The following is a 6,382-nucleotide window of genomic DNA, read 5'->3' as shown; positions in this document are numbered from 1 at the left end:
ACAGAGGCGCGGGTGGTATCAGAGTAGTCCGCGGGTTTTCCGGTTTTTAGTTCGCGGTTTGCGGTTCGCGGTTTGTCCGCGGTTTTTTTTCCGTGCTGATCGTGGGTACGGCTCGCGCTGGACGCGGGTTCGCGGTTTTATCCGCGGGTATAGTTTATGCAGTTTGTGTTTTCGCGCTGAGTCGCGGGTTTGTGGTTGACGCGGTCATGGAAACTCAGGCAGCCTTTAATGTGTTTTTACGCTTTTTAGAAAAGCAGGGAATTAAGGAGATAAACCTTTATAAGGAACTAGTTAATCCAAGATTGTTTAAAATGAAAGCTACAGAAACAAGAGCTCCCAAATTGACCTGGAGAGCAGTAATCAGTACATTTGCAGAAGTAAGAGCAGAAAAGACAGTTGCCGCGGTTGCCATAGAGACTGTAGAGAGCGGCAGCGCAGGCTGTAGCAGCTCTGCGAAAGTATCAGACGCGGGACTTACAGAGCAGCGGCCAGAGACCGCGGCGGAGTTCGGGGTAGCGCGGTCCTTCGGGCTGGCCGCGAGAAAAATCATTAAAAATACAGCAGCGCGCGTTAGCTCATTGCAAGAGTTACTAAACTCGGCAGAGCCGGATGTTAACTCTCCGACGACCAGAAGAGAAATGGCCGCGAAAGCGGAAGCACAGACACCAGATCCAGGGGGCGGGGCGCGGGCGGGCCAGAGAGACACCGGCAGCCCTGGTGCCCGGCCGAAAGCAGCAGCCCGGCCAAAAGCGGCGGAGGGTGACCCCCCCCCCACGCCGGACTGCGGGACAGCCGGCAGCAGCGCGGCTTTTACAGTTTCGTCGCCTGCAATGCCAAAGCCGGCCGGGGGGACCCAAAAACAGCCCCAAATGAAAGAGAAGTACCAACAAGTAATGCAAAAAGTCATCAAAAAGCTTACTAGCTTATCTACACTAAGCATTTTGCAGGTTGTCTTTACAGCAGATGTCCTGTGTTCAAAAGCATTACATCAGTATCCTACAGTTGTCAACCCCTTCACAGTTCCTGCTCTGGGAATGAACGTGGACTGCAACACTGCAGAATGTCCTGCAACAACAGGGACAAGTCATCGCTACATCACTGACCAGAGAGGTGCCCAGCAAAGTGGTGCCATGCTACAGGACCCCAAAACAAGACGGCACAGTCAGCATCAGCTCCTGAGGAAGGTGATGCCACTACCATAACAGGTGGGACTGTGAGACCTGTCCTGAGGACCCTTGAGAGAGGCTGAGACGTGGCTGAGTGAAGGAGCTGAGGACTTGCCAGATCCACCACTCTCCATAGCGGGAGAAATAATGAGACTCTGGGGCGAAAATAACAGCTGCCCTGGGTGGTTGCTAGTGACTGGTGGTGGGTGTCGGGGAACTCTTTCCAAAGACAAAACTAAGAAAAATAATTGCGTGAAATTTTTGGGTATATTGCAAAAGGTTTTTGAGTATAACACCAAACTCAGAAGTAAAGTAAAAAATTGTTTTCTTGAATGTCTTGAAATAAGAGTACATTTAAGTTCTGTTAAGTTTACGTGATATTAAGGTTAATTTCTGCTAAGGTTAAGTTCCTTAAGTTTAAAGTTCTGTAGAATTTAAGTGATAAGGTTAAGTTGCATAACGTTTAGGTAGTGTTAAGGTTAATTCGTGTCAAGTTTAAGCAAAGTTAAGTAAAGTTAATTTTAAGTTCTGCTAAGTTAAGTTGTGTAGAGTTTAAGTGATGTCAAAGCTACGTAGCCATTGAGTTTAATATAGCCTTGCACGTGCTTAATAAGTTAAGTGTGTATTATTAATGTTAGACATGTAATAATATAAAGTTAAGTAGCTATTGATCTTCTGCTATTAGCCCACAGCCACGGCTGTGAAAGGTTTTAAAAGTTTATGCTGTTTAAGTCTTTCTAATCATTTTTCTCCTTTCACTAATAGATAAGTGAGTTACATCAATTAACCACATAATTCTAGAAGAAGACGGTCTCAACTTAGAGGGATAGTTAAAGTTGTTAAATTTAAAATTATAACTAGTTTTATTTGTGTAGCATTTGATTACTGTAGAACTGGCAGTTTGTTCACCTTGCCTCCCGATGCTTGCAGTAGATAATATGCAAAGTCACTACATCTGTGACCCCTCCAGCATTGCTTGCACAAAGAAAAACGGGGAATTTGTTGGAGAATGGATTTATTGGGAACAATAAAAGAGCTGTGCAAGCTATTGAGCTGAAGGTTTTTGGGCCTGTGTGTATGAGATACTTTCCATGGGAAAGTCTCTGTGAAAAGCAAAACAGTTTCAGCCTGAGAAATTTCAGGGAGTAACGTACTTGCAGGTGTGATATCTAGGAGTATAGGGGAGGCAAGGGCAAGATTCTTTTGAACATAACAAGACTGTGGAAGACTGCCAATGTAGTCTGACTGTGTAGAAATAGAAATATGTCCTGATAAGTAAGCCACTTAGAAGCTAACAAGCTGGTATACTATTTAAGTGCCTCGAGACTGCTAATAAATCGGAGTTTAGTTTTCAACCATATTGGCTGGTGTCTGTTCGTCTCCCCCTGCCGGGGATCCGAGCTCCCCGTCCCGCTGCGGCTTCCGACACCGGCGGGAGATATTATTAAAGAGCTTAACCCCAACTGTATCCCAGAAGTCTCTTGTAAAGATGGCCTGAATGGTCAGCATTTGGGAAATTAATCAGAGTCCATTCTAAGAGGTTTTTTAGCTCCTGTTTAGGTAATTGACTTGGACCGGAGCTTAGTAAATACTTAAGTTGCTTATAGAGATCTCTGTCATGGGCAGAGTGAGTTTGTCCCATTATTAGACCAGTATGATACTCACCTAGATGTCACAGGGGCAGGGTCCTTAGTCAGAGGTCCGTCGTGGGGGGCTGGCCAGGCACTCAACTCGGCGCTCAGGACGCTGCTTTTGGGTCCCTCCTTAGAGCTCCGGTTTTAGGTGTTGCTTGGCAACGGCTTTCCGTGCTCAGGACCTCGCAGGTGGGTCTGCACTCAGAGCTCCAGTGCGGGTGGTGCTGAGCAGTACCCGCCTGTGCTCGGGGCGCGCGGCAGGGTCCCTCCTTAGAGCTCCAGTCGACACTGCTTAGAAGCGTGTCCGTGCTCGAGGGGTGCCACGGCAAACTTCCTCAAAGAGCTCCAGGTAGCCACTGCACAGCAGTGGCCGCCTGTGCTCGAGGACTGACAGGCAATTTCCTCCCTCCGAGAGCTCCAGGTAATCGCTACGTAGTAACGGCTCCCCGTGTTCGAGGGCTGCCTCGGCAGAATTATAGAGCTCTGGCTTTTACGCTGTGCAGCAACGGTATGCCATGTTCGTGACACATTCCAGGTGGCTATAACTAGTCTTTTAGTTACCGTCCATGGAGAAGTCTCCCACAGGTGGAAAAAGCTGAACCGGGCCTTCAAGCACGTTGGGCACCAGACTGTAGGTACTTGGGTGGGTTGGACGGTCGGGACAGATGGAGACGAGAGATCTCTGAAGTCAGATCTTAGAACATGCGGTTTATTGCAAAGGGCGTGGGTACAGGGGCACTGCTTGGAGCTGCCAGCCGCAGCTCAGAGCAGGCCTAAGGTGAGATCAGAGTAAGTAAGTAAAAGAGAAAGAGAGAGAGTAAAAAGAGCAAGAGGAAGAGAAAGAGCAAGAGAAAGAGCAAAAGCAAGAGAAAGAGCAAGAGAGAGTAAAAAGAGACCGAAGTCCCCGTTACAATACAATAAATCATCTTCTGTACTGAATATTCTAATTCTCACTAGCCAATCTAGTATACGATACAAATCCTATAGCATTTACATACAGCCTATAAGAGTTATTACATTACCATAGAGTGTTACATTTTAACTCCTAAAAACTACTCTTTGGACCCCTTCTGCTGAGCTAGTAGGGTCTGCTCTGACCCTTGGACCTGTCTGCAAGCAGAGGGTATTGTCCAATCAAGAGGGGATTACCTTCAGTCAGCCATACCATTGTTTTCCAGTTGTTCAATAACTAAGACTTGGTATCTCAAAGGTGGCCTTCATTTCGATGTCGCTTATAGTTTTCATGTTCCCAAAATCTTTTGTCAGGCAATCATATTTATAAGGCTTTCCTGTTTCATCTTCCCCAACAGCACGGGAGAACCGGCTTTTCTGGACAGTGTGGATTTGATTGCATGGCACATCAGAGCCACAAAAATATGATGCATTGGTTGATACTGGGGCACAGTGTACTTTAATGCCATCAGGACGTGTGGGGGCAGAACCTGTATCCATCGCTGGGGTGACCGGGGGATCACAGGAGTTGACCCTGTTGGAAGCTGAGGTGAGCCTGACTGGGAAGGAGTGGCAAAAGCATCCGATTGTGACCAGCCCAGAGGCCCTGTGTATTCTGGGCATAGACTTGCTCCGGAATGGCTATTACAAAGACCCAAAAGGACTCAGGTGGGCATTTGGGATTGCTGCTGTGGAGGCAGAGGGCATTAGGCAATTGAACACCTGAACACCCTGCCTGGACTATCAGAGAATCCTTCTGCAGTTGGGCTCCTGAAAGTAGAAGAGCAACGAGTGCCAATTGCCACCTCGACAGTGCACTGCCGGCAGTATCGGACAAATTGAGATGCTGTGATCCCTATCCACAAGATGATCCGTGAGCTGGAGAGCCAAGGGGTGGTCAGCAAGACCCACTCACCCTTCAACAGCCCCATCTGGCCTGTGCGCAACTCTGATGGGGAATGGAGATTGACTGTGGACTATCATGCCTTGAATGAAGTGACTCCACCATTGAGCACTGCTGTGCCGGACATGTTGGAGCTCCAGTACGAGCTGGAGTCCAAAGTAGCAAAGTGGTACGCCACTATTGACCTTGCCAATGCATTTTTCTCCATTCCTCTGGCAGCAGAGTGCAGGCCTCAGTTTGCTTTCACCTGGAGGGGTGTGCAGTACACCTGGAACCGACTGCCCCAGGGGTGGAAGCACAGTCCCACCATCTGCCATGGACTGATCCAGGCTGCATTGGAAGAGGGTGAGGCCCCAGAACATCTGCAGTACATTGATGACATCATTGTGTGGGGAAACACCTCAGCAGAGGTGTTTGAGAAAGGAGAGAGAATCATCCAAATTCTCCTGGAAGCTGGATTCGCCATCAAGAAGAGCAAAGTCAAGGGACCTGCCCGAGAGATCCAGTTCCTGGGAGTAAAGTGGCAAGATGGACGACGTCAGATTCCCACTGAGGTCATCAATAAGATCACAGGAATGTCTCCACCGACCAACAAGAAGGAAACACAAGCTTTCCTAGGTGCCATAGGTTTCTGGAGAATGCACATTCGCAAGTACAGCCAGATCGTGAGCCCTCTCTACCTGGTTACCCGAAAGAAGAACGATTTTCACTGGGGCCCTGAACAGCAGCAAGCCTTTGCCCAGATCAAGCAAGAAATTGCTCACGCCATAGCCCTTGGCCCAGTCAGGACAGGACCAGAGGTGAAGAACGTGCTCTACTCTGCAGCCGGGAACAATGCTCTGTCCTGGAGCCTCTGGCAGAAGGTGCCTGGTGCGACTCGGGGCCGACCACTGGGATTCTGGAGCCGAAGCTACAGAGGGTCTGAAGCCAACTGCACTCCCACAGAGAAAGAAATCTTGGCAGCTTATGAAGGAGTCCAAGCTGCCTCAGAAGTAATCGGCACAGAGGCACAACTCCTCCTGGCACCCCGACTACTGGTGCTGGGGTGGATGTTCAAAGGAAAGGTTCCCTCCACGCATCACGCCACCGATGCTACTTGGAGCAAATGGATCGCCCTCATCACGCAGCGCGCCCGAATTGGAAACCAAAGCCTCCCTGGGATCTTGGAAATAATTACGAACTGGCCGGAAGGTGAGACTTTTGGGTTTTCTTCTGAAGAAGAAAAGGAGCAGGTGACACGTGCGAAGAAGCCCCACCATATAATGAGCTATCAGAGAGTGAAAGACAATATGCCCTCTTCACTGATGGTTCCTGCCGAATTATAGGCGTTAGCCGGAAATGGAAAGCTGCTGTATGGAGCCCCACATGACAAGTTGCACAGGCTACTGAAGGAGAAGCTGGATCGAGCCAATTTGCTGAACTCAAAGCCATCCAATTAGCCCTGGACATAGCTGAAAGAGAGAAGTGGCCAAAGCTCTACCTCTACACTGATTCATGGATGGTAGCCAATGCTCTGTGGGGTTGGCTGGAATGGTGGAAGAAGACAAACTGGCAGCACAGAGCAAAACCAATCTGGGCTGCTGAGGAGTGGAAAGGCATTGCCACTCGGGGAGAGAAGCTGTCCGTGAAAGTCCGTCATGTAGATGCTCACGTTCCCAAGAGCCGGGCTGATGAAGAACATCGTAACAACGAACAAGTAGATCAGGCTGCGAAAATGGAGGTGTCCC

The sequence above is a fragment of the Aphelocoma coerulescens genome (assembly GCF_041296385.1).
Source record: "Aphelocoma coerulescens isolate FSJ_1873_10779 chromosome W unlocalized genomic scaffold, UR_Acoe_1.0 ChrW_unloc_scaf_2, whole genome shotgun sequence".
Taxonomy (NCBI): domain Eukaryota; kingdom Metazoa; phylum Chordata; class Aves; order Passeriformes; family Corvidae; genus Aphelocoma; species Aphelocoma coerulescens.
The sequence above is the reverse complement of the archived record's forward strand: the minus strand, read 5'-3'. Positions refer to the sequence as shown.